Raw genomic sequence first — 15,292 nt, forward strand, 5'->3', positions numbered from 1 at the left:
GGAGTCTTGGCGCTCCCGGCCGCGCGTTTCGCCCTCACCCGCCCAATTGTTACCGCCTCGGCCCCCTCCCCCTTCCGGGTACCTGGAAACCTCGGGCCCGGGAGCCAATTCCTGCCGGGGACTTGGGCCCGGGCGGCCGCGGGAAAGCCAAGGTGGGGGGGGGGGGGGGCGCGGGGGCGGCGGGAGGAGGAGGGGAGCTCTTTTGTTATGCATAAAAGGCCCGCTCCTGTCCCCTCGGCTTGCCGCGCTGGGGGACCGCGGGCACAGCCAGGGGAGGGGAAAGCAGATGGAGTTTGGAAAAACGATATACACACTCTGGACGCTGCCGCCGCCACCCCCTCCCCGCAGCAACCTGCGCGGAAGCTAAGTTGTCCAGGCTTGTTGGGGCAAACTTCCTAACACCGCACGCTGGTGTGGCACGTGAACCATGGTTACCACTCTATGCTGCGAGCAGATGGCACGCCAGTTAGTCCTGGAAACTAGACTGCAAGCACAACCAGCTCTTTTGTTTTTGTTTTTTTTTTCTTTTCCTTTTCTTTCTTTTCTTTTCTTGTTAAGTCTGGTGTTCCTTTTTAAGAACATCGCCGATAATTAAGGGGGAAAAGACTTACTAAATAATTCCTTGCAACATGCACTAGCATTCCGGGAAGTAGTCGAGAAAATTTCCTCGACTTGCTGATTTGTATTAAGTGTTTCACTTCCTTCAACTTTAGTTTCTTATTTGAAATATGGATATTGATAGAGACAGCTGTGTGTGTATGTATGTGGTGTGTTTTAATAGATTGGTGCTTAGAACAGTTTTACATTTACAGGAAAATTGAGAAGATAGGACACAGACTGCCCATATATCCTGCACTCAGTTTTACCTGTTTAACACCTTATATTTGTATAGTGTTTTTGTTGAAATTAATGAGCCAATAATGATAACTGAAGTCATTTCTTTATTCAGATTTCCTTAAATTACCTACTGTTTTTCTGTTCCAGGATACTGCATTATATTTACTGTTCATGTCTCCTTAGGCTCCTCTTGGCCATGATATTTCTCATACTTTCCCGGTTTTTGCTGGCCCCCATGGTTTTGAGGAATAATTGGTAAGTCATTTTGTAGGATGTCCTGCTGTTGGTATTTGAGACATCCTTTTAAAAGCATGTCTACAGACACTTCCCAACAAATCATATACCTCCTTATCCTTTCCTGTCTAGTGCTCTGCTCTCCACTCCTCACCTCCCAAGCAGAATTTAGAATGCTCAATCAAGTCCTTCACTTTGTACTCTATTTAGATTACTGATAAATACAGCCTAAAAATCACTGTTAGATGGTATCAAAGAGACAAGCATGGAAACATTAAACATAGAGGAAAATAACAACAGTAATAAAAATTTGACATTTTTATATGAGAAATGATATTTTGAACTGAAATCTATCTTATAGGTAGAAGCATAAGGAGACAAGTATAAAGAATAAAATTCCATTTATTAAATTTACCCTTGTATAGAAGCAGAAAATTTTGATTAGGAAATATTTTTTTTTCCAACTGTATTAATTTGCTGTGGCTGCTGTGACAAATTACTACAAACTGGTTGATTTAGAAGAATAGAGATTCATTTTCTCACAGTTCTGGGGGCAGAAGTCTGAGATCAGGGTGTTGGCTGAGCCACATTCCCTCTGGGGCTCTAAAGGAGAATCTGTTTTTTGCCTCTTCCAGCTTCTGGTGACTATGAGCAATCTTTGATATTTGGCTGCCTCGGTTCTCTGCCTCCGTGGTTACATTGCCTGCTCCCCTTCTATCTGTTAAATCTCTATTATGTATCTCTCATAAGGACACTTGTTACTGAATGTAGGTCCCACCTATATTCAGGGTGGTTTCCCCTTTAGATCCTTAACTTAATTACATCTGCAAAGACCTTTTTTCCCATATAAGGTAACATTCATGGGTTCCAGAGATTAGGACGTAGATATTCCTTTTGGGGACCACCATCTCCACTTTCAAATGATTAAAGTCTATTCATTTCTCTGATATGTTAAAATAATAATGGTTGTCTCTTTGAGGTTAGGCAGTTTTATGTTACAGACCTTTTCCTAGCATTTTCAGTGTTTTTTCTATCTATGTTTCAAATGTAGCCACTATTCAGAACAAGAATAACTCAACATGTAGCTTCAGACTCTTGCATTGCTTGCTTAAAGAGTGATCTTAAATTTGGAGGGAAACTGGAAAATGAGTGTTCAATGGGCAAATTCGGAGACATTCCTCTAATACACTTACTTTGCTGCTTTCAGGTCCCAGAGTTTGTAAATGTTCTGTCAATCTCTCAGTTACTCAGTGGACACTGATGGTGGCTGGGAACTTGGGTGGGGCATCAAGAAGAGTCTTTGCATGTGGCTTCTCAGTGTAGCTTGATCTTCCTTACAGCATGGTGGCTAAGGCAATTGGACTTCTTTCAGGGGCTCAGGACTCCACCATGAGTACCCAAGTCCACAAAGTGGAAATTGTACTGCCTTTCATGGTGTAACCTTAGACCTAAGGTAGCATCAATTCTGCTATATCTTTTGGATGAAGCAGTCAAAGATCCACCCATATTTGATAGGAAAGGACATATACCCTACCCTTCCTTTTTTTTTTTTTTTTTGGTTTCAAGTTTTTATTTAAGTTCTAGTTAGTTAACTTATAGTATAATATTGGTTTCAGGGACAGATTCATCACTTACATATAACACTCAGTGCTCATCACAAGTATCCTCCTTAATGCCCATTACCCATTTAGCCCATCCCTTGCCCACCTCCCCTCCAGCAATCCTCAGTTTGTTCTCTATAGTTAATAGTCTCTTATGGTTTGCCTCCCTCTCTCTTTTTTTCTTTCCTTTTCCTATGTTCATCTGTTTTGTTTCTTTAAAAAATTTTTATTTAAATGTTTATTTATTTTTGAGAGACAAAAACAGAGTGTGAGTGGGCAAGGGGCAGAAAGAGAGGAAGACAGAATCGGGCTTCAGGCTCTGAGCTGTCAGCACAGAGCCCAATGCAGAGCTTGAACCCACGAACCACGAGATCATGATCTGAGCCGAAGTCGGATGCTTAACCAACTGAGCCATCCAGGCACCCCATCTGTTTTTTTTCTTAAATTCCACATATGAGTGAAATCATATGATATTTATCTTTCTCTGACTAACTTATTTCACTTAGCATAATTTACTCTAGCTCCATCCATGTTGTTGCAAATGGCAAGATATCATTCTTTTTTTTTTTTTTAATGTTTATTTATTTTTGAGAGAGACAGAGACAGAATGTGAGTGGGTTAGGGGCAGAGAGAGAGAGGGAGACACAGAATCCGAAGCAGGCTCAGGCTCCGAGCTATCAGCACAGAGCCTGATGCAGGGCTCGAACTCACGAGCTGTGAGATCATGACCTGAGCCAAAGTCGGATGCTCAACCAACTGAGCCACCCGGGTGCCCCAAGATATCATTGTTTTTGGTGGCTAATATTCCATTGCATATGTATTACCACGTCTTCTTTATCAGTTCATCAGTTAGTGGACATTTGGGCTTTTTCCATAATTTGGCTATTGTTGATAATGCTGCTATAAACATCAGGGTGCATGCCCCTTCAAATCAGTATTTTTGTATCCTTTGGGCAAATACCTAGTGGTGTAATTGCTGGATCATAGGGTAGTTCTATTTTTAACTTTTTGAGGAAGCTCCATACTGTTCTGCAGAGTGGCTGCACCAGTTTTCATTCCCACCAACAGTTTAAGAGGGTTCCCCTCTGCATCCTCACCAACATCTGTTATTTCCTGTGTTGTTAATTTTGGCCATTCTGACAGGTGTGAGGTGGTATCTTATTTTGGTTTGGATTTATATTTCTCTGAAGATGAGTGATGTTGAGCATCTTTTCTTTTTCTTTTTTTTTTTAATTTTTTTTAACGTGTATTTATTTTTGAGACAGAGAGAGACAGAGCATGAACGGGGGAGGGGCAGAGAGAGGGAGACACAGAATCGGAAGCAGGCTCCAGGCTCCGAGCCATCAGCCCAGAGCCTGACGCGGGGCTCGAACTCACGGACCGCAAGATCGTGACCTGAGCCGAAGTCGGACGCTTAACCGACTGAGCCACCCAGGTGCCCCGTTGAGCATCTTTTCATGTGTTTGTTAGCCACAGATGTCTTTTTTTGAATAATGTCTGTCTTCTGCCCATTTCTTAACTGGATTATTTGTTTTTGGGGGGGTGGTATCGAGTTTGATAAGTTCTTTGTAGATTTCGGATACTAACCCTTTGTCAGATATGTCATTTGCAATTATCTTCTTCCATTCCATAGGTTGCCTTTTAGTTTTGTTGATTGTTTCCTTAGCTCTGCAGAAGCTTTTTGTCTTGATGAGGTCCCAATAGTTCATTTTCATTTTTGCTTTTGTTTCCCTTGTCCAGAGACATGTCTAAAAAGATGATGCTATGGCCGATGTCACAAAGATTGCTGCCTGTGTTCTTCTCTAGGTAATGGTCTTTAAACACATTTAGGTCTTTCATCCATTTGAATTTTTTTTGATACACCCTATGTTTCAATGGAAGAAGTGTCAAATGATTTGGGGCTATATATTAAAACTGGCACACCAGGTTTCATGCTGATTGAATTATTTTGCAATTCTACCTCTATAAACTCTGCCTGAAAGGTCCCTGACTTTGGAACAGTATTGTACTGCCCACATAGCAACAGTCACCAGGGCTCTGTATTGTGCTAGGGCTGTGGTTCTCAACGCTGTCTATGCTTTAGAATCCCACGGGGGGAGATTTTTTTTTAAATACCAGTACGTGAATCCCACACCCAGAGATTTCTAGTTTACCTGATCTGGAATTGTGCTCGGGTGTTTTTTTCCAATGCCTAGTTTCTTGTGCCTTAGCATCATGCTGGTTGTATGCTTATTCATTGATTTTGGGGGATGCTTCCGACTCAGTGATTTCAGAAATGGACCCTCTTGTGCCATCAATGAAGAGAGGAAGATTTGGGCAGGTGGGTCACCCTCTGGCATAGATGCAGAATTCAGAGGGTTGGGTCTTACTGGTTCATGGCTAAGTCACTGATTTTTGAAAGGAGTTGAGGTTGTAAATGAGAACTCATGGGTGAGGTAGAGAATGAGCAGCAAGGGTTGTGACCAAGAGAAAATACATTGATGACATGTGACATTCCTGTGTGCAAAGGAGGAAATCAAGCTTATCAAACTTGCAAATAGTCTTTTATCCCTTTAGGGTTGCAAATCCCAAGAGTTTTTACACTTTACAGTAAAAATACTTGGTAGTGAAATATTAATTCATGTCAGTCAGACAGGTTGAGTTGTCTAGTTAATATTTAAGCTTCCTCAGATATTTTCCTTTTCCTTCTTTAAAAAAAATTTTTAATGTTTATTTAATTTTCAGAGAGAGACAGAGTGTGAGCAGGGGAGGGGCAGAGAGAGGGAGACACAGAATCCGAAGCAGGCTCCAGGCTCTGAGTTGTCAGCATGGAGCCTGAAGCCGGGCTCGTACCCACAAACCTTGAGATTGTGACCTGAGCCGAAGAAGTCTGATGCTTAACTGACTGAGCCACCCAGGTGCCCCAATATTTTCCTTTTCTTCCACTCCCTCAAACTCAGTCATCTGGGTGTAGCATCATCTGTTCTCAAAAGTGCAGTTACAGAGGGAATTAGAGGTTGACGTTTTCTCCACAAGGAGCAACAGAGGGACCTTGGCTTCACATCCTGGCAATTCTCAAGTCTCTTTTGAGTGTATCAATTTAGCAGTTCATAAACTGAGGGCTTTTCTTTTTTTTTTTTTAATATAATTTATTGTCAAATTAGTTTCCATACAAAACCCAGTGCTCATCCCAACAAGTGCCCTCCTTCATGCCCATCACCCACTTTCCCCTCTCCCCCACCTCCCATCAACCCTCAGTTTGTTCTCAGTCCTTAAGAGTCTCTTATGGTTTGCCTCCCTCTCTCTCTGTAACTTTTTTCCCCTCCCCCTCCCCCCTGGTCTTCTGTTAAGTTTCTCAGGATCCACATATGAGTGAAAACATATGGTATCTGTCTTTCTCTGCCTGACTTATTTCACTTAGCATAATACATACCCTCCAGTTCCATCCACATTGCTGCAAGTGGCCAGATTTCATTCTTTCTCATTGCCAAGTAGTATTCCATTGTATATATAAACCACATCTTTATCCGTTCGTCAGTTGATAGACATTTGGGCTCTTTCCATAATTTGACTATTGTTGAAAGTGCTGCTATAAACATTGGGGTACAAGTGCCCCTATGCATCAGCACTCCTGTATCCCTTGGGTAAATTCCTAGCAGTGCTATTGCTGGGTCATAGGGTAGATCTATTTTTAATTTTTTGAGGAACCTCCACACTGTTTTTAAAAATGGCCTTTGTCTGCAGCCATTCATGGGCCTAATACATTTGTTTCTCTAACTGCTAGAAAGTTCAAAGAAGGCAGGAGATTTATTCTTGGCTGACCATAAGCGATGTCAGGAGAGTAAGTCTATGATTGGCTCCTGCTCATAGCCTTAGCAACAACAACAACAAAAAGATCATATTAATACCAAAGCGCAGTTATGGCTCCCATCTCAAATTGCATCCAGATGTCCAGCTGTTCTAAGAGAGGTACCTAAGCTGTGATCACATGTCTCATAGGGAACAGAGGAATACATTCTTTATAGATTCGTTGTCATCTTGAGCACTGTGGAGCAAGGTCATTTTCCTTAGTGATCATGTAATTGTGTTCTCACTAAAGGAAAAGATAGTGTGTTTGGTGTGCATGCATGTGTATGTGTGTACCCATATGTGCATGTTGAAGGCCAGGATGTGGAGAGGGTTTTGTGCTGTAACAGACATTCCAAACCACAACAGATAGGATGAATTCCGAGCTGGGTTAGGTGTTTCTGGAAATGTGATAGTGGGGGGTGTATAATGGGGCACCCTTTACGTGGCACCACATCTATGCTGCCACTCTGGAGGGGTCATGGTGGACGGGACAGTAAAAATGGGAATTGACCACTGCCCTGGAATTGAGATTCTGGAGAAAATGGGGGACAAGCTTCACCTTAATTTCCAGAGCCTTATAGAAGGGAAGGAATTCACACTGAGTAGTAGAGAAACAGGTTCTAGCCCAGGCTTGGCCGGAACTTGCTGGGTAACCTGGAACAGAAAAGTATTGCCTACCTGGGGCTCAGGTCTCTCTTTATTTTTTTTTTATTTTTTTTATTTTTTTTTAAATTTTTTTTAATGTTTATTTATTTTTGAGACAGAGAGAGACAGAGCATGAACGGGGGAGGGGCAGAGAGAGAGGGAGACACAGAATCGGAAGTAGGCTCCAGGCTCTGAGCCATCAGCCCAGAGCCCGACGCGGGGCTCGAACTCACGGACCGCGAGATCGTGACCTGAGTTGAAGTCGGACGCTTAACCGACTTCAGGTCTCTCTTTAAAGTGGTAGGGTTAGGGTGCCACCTAACGTGGGTGGCCCAGTGGGTTGAACACCTGATCATGATCTCACGGTTCGTGAGTTTGAGCCTCACATCGGACTACCTGCTGTCAGCATGGAGCCTGCTTCGTATCCTCTGTTTCTGTCTCTCTCTGCCCCTCTCTGGTGTGCTCACAGGCACAAACTCTTTAAAAAATAAATGCACGTTAAAAAATATTAAGTGGCAGGAATGATTTGGAAAACCTCTGAACCTGCCAATTCGGTTATTCTAAATACTTACTGGACACTTAGGTTATCATCTTAAAACTACTCACTACTGAGTCCTTATCACTTAGTATGGATATATAAGAATATTACTGAAATAAATTTTTATTTCCATATTTAGTGAAACTGAACACCTCTTTCCTTATTACATTACATAGTGCACCTACATTAGTAAGGAGAATGTTAAAAAATATCAGGCCAAAGACTGACCTTTGTGACCTTTATTCTTCTAGGCTTAGAATTAAATGGCTAAATGTATTTATATACCTACCTAACAGCATTATATTTTTTTTTTAATTTTATTTTTTAATATATGAAATTTACTGTCAAATTGGTTTCCATACAACACCCAGTGCTCATCCCAAAAGGTGCCCTCCTCAATACCCATCACCCACCCTGCCCTCCCTCCCACCCTGCCCTCCCTCCCACCCCCCATCAACCCTCAGTTTGTTCTCAGTTTTTAACAGTCTCTAATGCTTTGGCTCTCTCCCACTCTAGCATTATATTAATAACATTTATTCATTGTGATCCTTGGTAGGACGGCATGAAGATGTTTCCATTGTGCAGTGGAAAGAGGAGGTTGGGGTTGGAAGTGGTGGAAAGAAGGCTTGGGGTTAGCAGCTCGGGAACTAGAAACTTGTGCTTAAATACTACAGGTATTACCTTTCCTAACCCAGAACCACCTTATCATATGCAGGGCCTTTCACCTTGAAAAAACTAGACAATTAGAATATTGAGCCCAAATGGAGATGTATTAGCCCAGGTCTTCTCTAAACAATCAGGGGGAAATGTTCGTGTACAAAGGTTAATGTATTGTCTACAAGAAGTCTCTGTTAAAATGCATACTGTTCCTGGAAAGAGTAATCATTTAACCAACATCGCCCACATAGCACATTAAGACGTCTTTCCTCAGTCTGTCCCTGGAGATGAAAATGGGGTTAATTTCTCTGTAATACTTCATGTAACACACTGGACCTTCTAGCTCCTTCAGAAACTCACCCCTGTCTCGCCAGTGAATTCCGAGAGTCCCTGGTCATACCTCCTCTCAAAACAGGTTCTTTAAATCTTCCCTGATACCCAAGGCCTCCCCTGCCGTATGTTGGTTTCTTTCTGCCCTTATTAGTGATGCGTGACATCGGGTATCTCCAGGTAGCATGGCCACCTCTGGCAAGTAAAGCCATTGGCACTCAGGTCAGGGATACTCTGTGATGACACTGTGCCCCCATCAAGGGTGCTGGCTGCAGCCGCTGCCATCTCATGAAACCAGAACTGGCTCTTCACTGCTTTTAGTACCGGTGTTGCTGCTGCTACTGCTTCTGTGAGGTGCTACTACCATGGAGTACGAATGGGAGACGGCCTGGTTCCCCCTCGCACTCTCCTCCTACCCAGCAAAGTCCTATCAGGCCACTGCTTCTCTGTGCTGAAATACGGAGTCAGAGAACAATCTCTGTTGGTAGTTGCTTTTTACTTCTTATCCTTTTTCTAAGCATGGGGCCTAGGCTGGTGGCCAAATCTGGGTTGTAGACACTGTGTTGTACTCATAATTCCTTCCCTCCTACAATAGCAGAGGCATTGTGATTGGACGAAAGTTTGGTCTCTTTCGATGAATATTTCCCAAAATGCTCCTCTCTACTATTTACTTACAAACCAACATGGCCACTTCTTGGGCATATTCAGTAATGGCCTCACTACTCTCAAATGGGTGTATCTGTGGCTTAGAGAATAGGACCGCGAAGGTATAGGCCCCAAGAAGAAAGGGCTCAGGGTAGGCTTATTTGAGTGGTACAGATGTGAGTGGAATCAGGTAAGATTGGGGCAAGAGTTGTTCCTTCCTCCAGGAGGAAGGCTTGAATGGGAGGGGACCCCACATTCCTAACAGAGTTGGAGGAGATGTTTCCTGATAAATGGAGAAATATTCAGAAAAGAGTGCAGAAAACAGCAGCCTGCATGACCAACTTAATAAAATCGCTTGGGATTCCTGGATTATTATTCTTGTTAAAGATTTAAAAGATATGAATAAAATCTTCCCTGGTGATCTAGAGCATGACTCTCAAATAAACTGGTGCTTCTGAGATGGTAGAATAGAAACTTCTGTGTTCTTATATTCAGCTGCACACACCTATGATACCATATCACACAGGGAGCTATAAGGCCCTACGAATTAAGACATATTCTTTTGATCTACATTTTAATGACATACTTTAATTAAGTTTTCTTTCTCTCTAATCCAGATGTTCTCTGTTATAAAAGTGCCATCAAGCGTGATCCTGTTTTGGCCAAGGAAGGCCAAAAAATTATGTTTCTTCTGTTTAATGTTACTTTTAACAGTTGTAGGTCCTTATCCACAAGAGAGCATAGTTTCTTTTACTTTATCTTATACTTTATGTAATTTAAGTAAGCAAAGTAACAATATTTTCCTATCCTTGTGTGTTTTGGTTTTTGCAAATAATATCTAAAGTTTTTTGCATTTATTTTTCCCCCTTAGACTTACGCCAGCATATAAAATGGTCTAATACCCTGTGTGTGCACGTGTGTGTGTTTGTGTGTGTGTATGTAATTCCTCTTTATTTCAGTTATTCAACATTTTTTTTGGCTGATGAAGTTAAATTTTGCCTGTCCTTTTGACTCAAGGAGGATTTCTTCCTATTTTCATACCCAGTTTTACTGGGTTTCTTATTTAATTATGTTCCCAAGTGGCCACTTCTATTTTCTTAAGCTTGCTGAAATTTACTCTGGAAATATGTTTTCCCATTTTAATGATTTCTTTACTTGTCTCATGGTTGTTAAATATTTTATTGATGTTTGCAATCATCGTGACATGATGCTGGAGTATCCACTTAGGGTAATTTGTGTTTGCTCTTTTCCTAAACTTTTTGTAATCTTGCAATTTTTTTTTATAATGAAAAATTTTGAAAATATTTTACCTTTGTCAGTGTCAACATAAACTGAGCAAAGTTGCTAGTTGAGGAAAAATACAGTTATGTAAATGATTTACCTTTTTTCCAGTGACTCCTCTAAAGGCATAAAAAAATGACAAACTCAGCCGAAGCATAACTGGGACATATGAGAAGAGGAAAGCCCACCATATTGTTTGTGGGGGATTCCGCGTGTGGCAACTATAGGGCTAAAATTAAAAATGTAAAAGCAGGAGGTAAATTACAATTTGCGCAATAGTAAGAATAATCTTGCTGTCACTATTTTCTAATGATTCTCTTGTTAAACATGTAAAGAGAAAGTAAGAAAAACCTCTATATAGCCTGTGAGGCAAGCTTCACTGAATTTCATGGCTGTAAAACTGACATCTTCATAGTTTTCCTATTTATTTATTTATTTATTTATTTATTTATTTTAATTTTTTTTTTTAACGTTTATTTATTTTTGGGACAGAGAGAGACAGAGCATGAATGGGGGAGGGGCAGAGAGAGAGGGAGACACATAATCGGAAGCAGGCTCCAGGCTCTGAGCCATCAGCCCAGAGCCCGACGCGGGGCTCGAACTCACGAACCGCGAGATCATGACCTGAGCTGAAGTCAGATGCTTAACCGACTGAGCCACCCAGGCGCCCCAATAGTTTTCCTATTTAAAGTAGTAGCTGATTTTTGTTTGTTTGTTTGCTTGTTTTAGAAAATCACAGTTTGCTGTTTGAAGGAAACCAAAGTAACCTTGTCTCTCAGGCCAATGACCATCTCGTGGTTAATATTAAAGGTGGCACTGAAGATGCATGTACTTTAATAGCATTAAATCTCAGTGGGAAGTTCTTTATGGGGTGGGTAACTCAGAAAGCATCCGTAAGACTTTCAGTTAGTTTCATTTACTTTGTACAAGTTAATTATTAATACCTATACCGAAACAATAATACTATTCCTTTTTCACTACAGAGGACATTAAGCACTTTATGAGCTGCTGGGATCCAATTTCTGGTCTTGATGCATATGTAGTTCTCTGACTTGAGCCACCGAGAAGCATAAGCATCATTTATGCCTGAATTTCAGACAGGGAGCCTTTAGCACTACCTTAATGGTTTATCCAGAATCCGAATACTGATTACCACCAAGTTTACAACCTCCTGATTCCAAACCACCTCCATCTCTCCCCTGGATTGTTTTCATATTCTCAGAGCTCATTACCCTATTTGTTGTTCCCCTGTAATTTGTTCCTAAGCACCAGCTACAGTGATCCAAATTAAAATGTCAGATCATGTCCTCCTTCCTCTCCAAATACTATAGTGGCTTTCCAACTCATTTCAGAGTAAAAGCTAAAATCTTCCCAGTAGCCTACAAAGTTTTAAGGATCTGGCCTCTTTTTTACAATTCTGATCTTATCGCCTTCAATTTTCCCCCTTGTTTGCTTTGCTTCAGCCGTGCTCAGCTCCTTGCTAATCCTTGAACACGTTTGGTATTCTCCTGCCCAAGGGCCATGCGTTTACTGTTCTGTTCCTTCTGCCTGGAATGCTTTTCGTCTAGAGATACACAGCTCCCTCTTTCACCTCTTTCAGGAGCACATTAATTAGGTTCATGTGAACTTATATAGCAAAGGAACTTTACAGTTTCAGTGGTTTAATAAAACAGAAGTCAATCTCTCACTCATGTAAGAGTCTGATAACGGTGTTCCTGGATGTCAGGTAGATTTCCTGTATGTGGCAACTCTGGGACCCAGGCTCCTTCCATTTGTGTGCACTGTCTTTAGACAATCCCTGAGACCTCTGTTTCTCACTGGTGGAAGGAGAAACAGACAGTAGACAAGGCATGTATCACTTCTGCTCACATTCTCTTGAGACAATAGCTAGTTACTGGCTCTGCAGCACATTCCCAGTAAGAGCCTGACACTAGAGACAGAGAGTAACAACTCTTGAGGCAGCTAGCTATTTCTGCCATGGACCGCGTCCTGGCCACAAGTATCTGTGTGGCCTCCTTCCCAAAGGAGACAGCCCAAAGTTCCACCCCGGTGCTTCATCCAGAACACAGTCCAGGCACTCTGGGTAGTGTGTTCCTTTGGTTCAGAGACCTATGAATTCAAAGGCTAATTGTCTGCCCACCTCCCCCACAGCAAACCTCACATAAAAAATATGAATCAAGAACAGGATAGCAATAGAAGCTCTTCTTTGGAAAAGGGCAGCTGAGTGATCCATAGCAGTAACTGGTTCACAGCAGTGGCGAACCCAAGGGGACAGACATTACGAATCCTCCCTACCCTCATGGCATAGGAAGTTCCTTCATTAGACTGTGGTTCTGCTTGATGGGAGGAACTTGCTTGTTCACTGTTTTCTGTAGTTCTTGGCTCTGCCCTCTGGGGTGATTTTTCTTGCCCAGTATCCTTTCTGGCAATATCTGAGAGCAGCAGTAAAGAATCTGACTTCCTTGGAGCACGTACAGCTGTGTCCTGCCATTGGGCACTTGAGATCCCTAGGTGTCCAAGGGATCACAAGCCTGTTTAGTCACAGGCTTTTTAAGACAGATCACGGTTCTTCAGAAACATTATTCCCATGATTTCTAGCCAGCTCCATGTGCCAGTAACCACATCCAAAGTTCTTTCTTGAAAATTATTCTTGGGGCGCCTGGGTGGTTCAGTCAGTTAAGTGTCTGGCTCTCAGTTTCGGCTCAGGTCATGATCTCATGGTTCACAGGTTCAGGCGCAGCATCGGGCTCTGTGCTGACAGTGCGGAGCCTGCTTGGGATTCTCTCCTTCTCTCTCTCTGTCCCTCCCCTGCTCATGCTCGCTCTCTCTCTCTCTCTCTCTCTCAAAATAAACATTAAAAAAAATATAAATAATTTATTCTTAGGCCTTCTCTATTTCTTTCCCTCCTTGCCTCTCTACTTATTTTTCTCTTAATTTCATGGGGTTAACTTGAGGCCCCCTTGAAGCGATAGGCTTGGTGGGAAGAGAATAAGTTACCCATGATCTCTGTTTTAGCCTTGAAAAGTTCTGCTTAACCAAAAACAACTTAATGGGCACTTTTACTCAAAGCATTTCTGATGTTATCCCCTACTGCTTGGTATCTAGAAGCAGTCAGCTTTCCATACCATCAAGGCCCCAAACTCACCTTGATTTCTAGATTCTCTTCATTCTCTTTTATTTCTGCTTGCAGACCAGCCAATTCTTCCCTGAACACATTTTTAAAACAATTTTTTCACATTAAGCACTTTATGAGCTGCTGGGATCCAGTTTCTGGTCTCGATGCATATGTAGTTCTCTGACTTGAGCCACCCAGAAGCATAAGCATCATTTATGCCTGAATTTCAGACAGGGAGCCTTTAGCACTACCTTAAAGGTTTATCCAGAATCCAAATAGAAGATGCTGAATGCTCCTCTCTGTACTTTTACTCTGTTCAGTACAGAGAGGAGCATTCAGCATCTTTTATGAACTGAATGGTGTCCCTCCAAATTCATAGGTAGAAGCCCTAACCCTCAATGTGCCTGGATTTGGAGATGGGGACTTTAAGGAGGTAATTAAGGTAAAATGAGATAATAATGGTGGGAACCTAATCCAATAGGACCAGAAGTGGAAGAGACACCAGGAGTATGCATGCACAGACAAAAGACCATGTAAGGACACAAAGAAGGCAGCTATCTGAAAGCCAAGGAGCGAGGTCTTTCCAGAAACCAGTCCTGGTGGGGCTGATCTTGGATTTCCGGTCTCCAGAACTGTGAGAAAATAATCTTCTGTTGTGTAAGCTACCCTGCCTGTGGTATTTTGTTATGGCAGCCTGAGCAGATGACTACAGCATCTGTTGGCATTCTTGTTTTTGTTTTTTTTTTAATTACTGAAATGTTACAGGGTCACTACTTGTACCTGTTCTGTCTCACAAGTGTGCGCAGTTAAGAGTTCTATCAGCACATAACATGAGTCTCTGATTTCCAGCTCCTAATGTCTCTTTTGTGTTGCCTGTTACCTTATTCCTAAGCCAATTCTCTATATTTTAGTTTTTTATTTTCTACACCACTTCAAGGAATCAGTTTCTGCAAGATGAATCTCAAACCTTTGGAAGATTAACACAAAGGAAGTTTATTTTTCAGGTAATGATAACATGTGGGTGTTCCTGGTTGATGGGAGGCTGTCCTCCATACGGAGAATAGGGACGCACCTTCTTTCATCATCTATGCTCCACCATATTCTGGGCTTGCACTGTCTAACATGGTGCCACGTGTGCTACTGATACTTGAAAAAGGGCTAGCAGCACTTGAAATGTGCAATAAGAGTAAAACACATACTGGATTTTGAAAAAAAGAAGAGTATCTCATTGATATTTTTTGTATCTTAGATACATGTTGCAATAATTTTTGGAAATACTGGGTTCAAAGATGCATTATTAAAATGAATTTCACCCGTTTTTTCCCCAAACACATAGTAATGTGGCTGTTGGAGAATTAAAAATAACGTGGTTCACATTATATTTCTCTTGGACAACCGCTCTGAAGCCTCCGGGTCTTCTGCTTCAGTTGGCAGAAGAGGGAAGAGCCAGTGGAGGAGACACACTAGATCCCTAACACCTCTGGCTTAGAAGTAAAGAACGTACATCTGCCCAAATTCCATTGGTTATGCGGCTATGTCAAGATGCAGGAGGGGCCGGGAAAGGTCCTGGCCCAGAAGCCA

The 15,292-nt window shown here is 42.0% G+C and overlaps 1 long non-coding RNA gene across 1 annotated transcript; it reads left to right on the forward strand.

Moving 5' to 3' along the window:
- The first annotated feature begins 994 nt into the window (after positions 1–994).
- On the forward strand, positions 995–14,476 carry LOC132695478 (uncharacterized). The gene is made up of 3 exons (XR_009617839.3): positions 995–1,092; positions 4,413–4,478; positions 14,193–14,476. It is a non-coding gene; the product is annotated as an uncharacterized LOC132695478 (long non-coding RNA).
- Positions 14,477–15,292: the final 816 nt, after the last annotated feature.

Source organism: Panthera onca, chromosome B4 (assembly GCF_046562875.1).
Source record: "Panthera onca isolate mPanOnc1 chromosome B4, mPanOnc1 haplotype 2, whole genome shotgun sequence".
NCBI lineage: Eukaryota > Metazoa > Chordata > Mammalia > Carnivora > Felidae > Panthera > Panthera onca.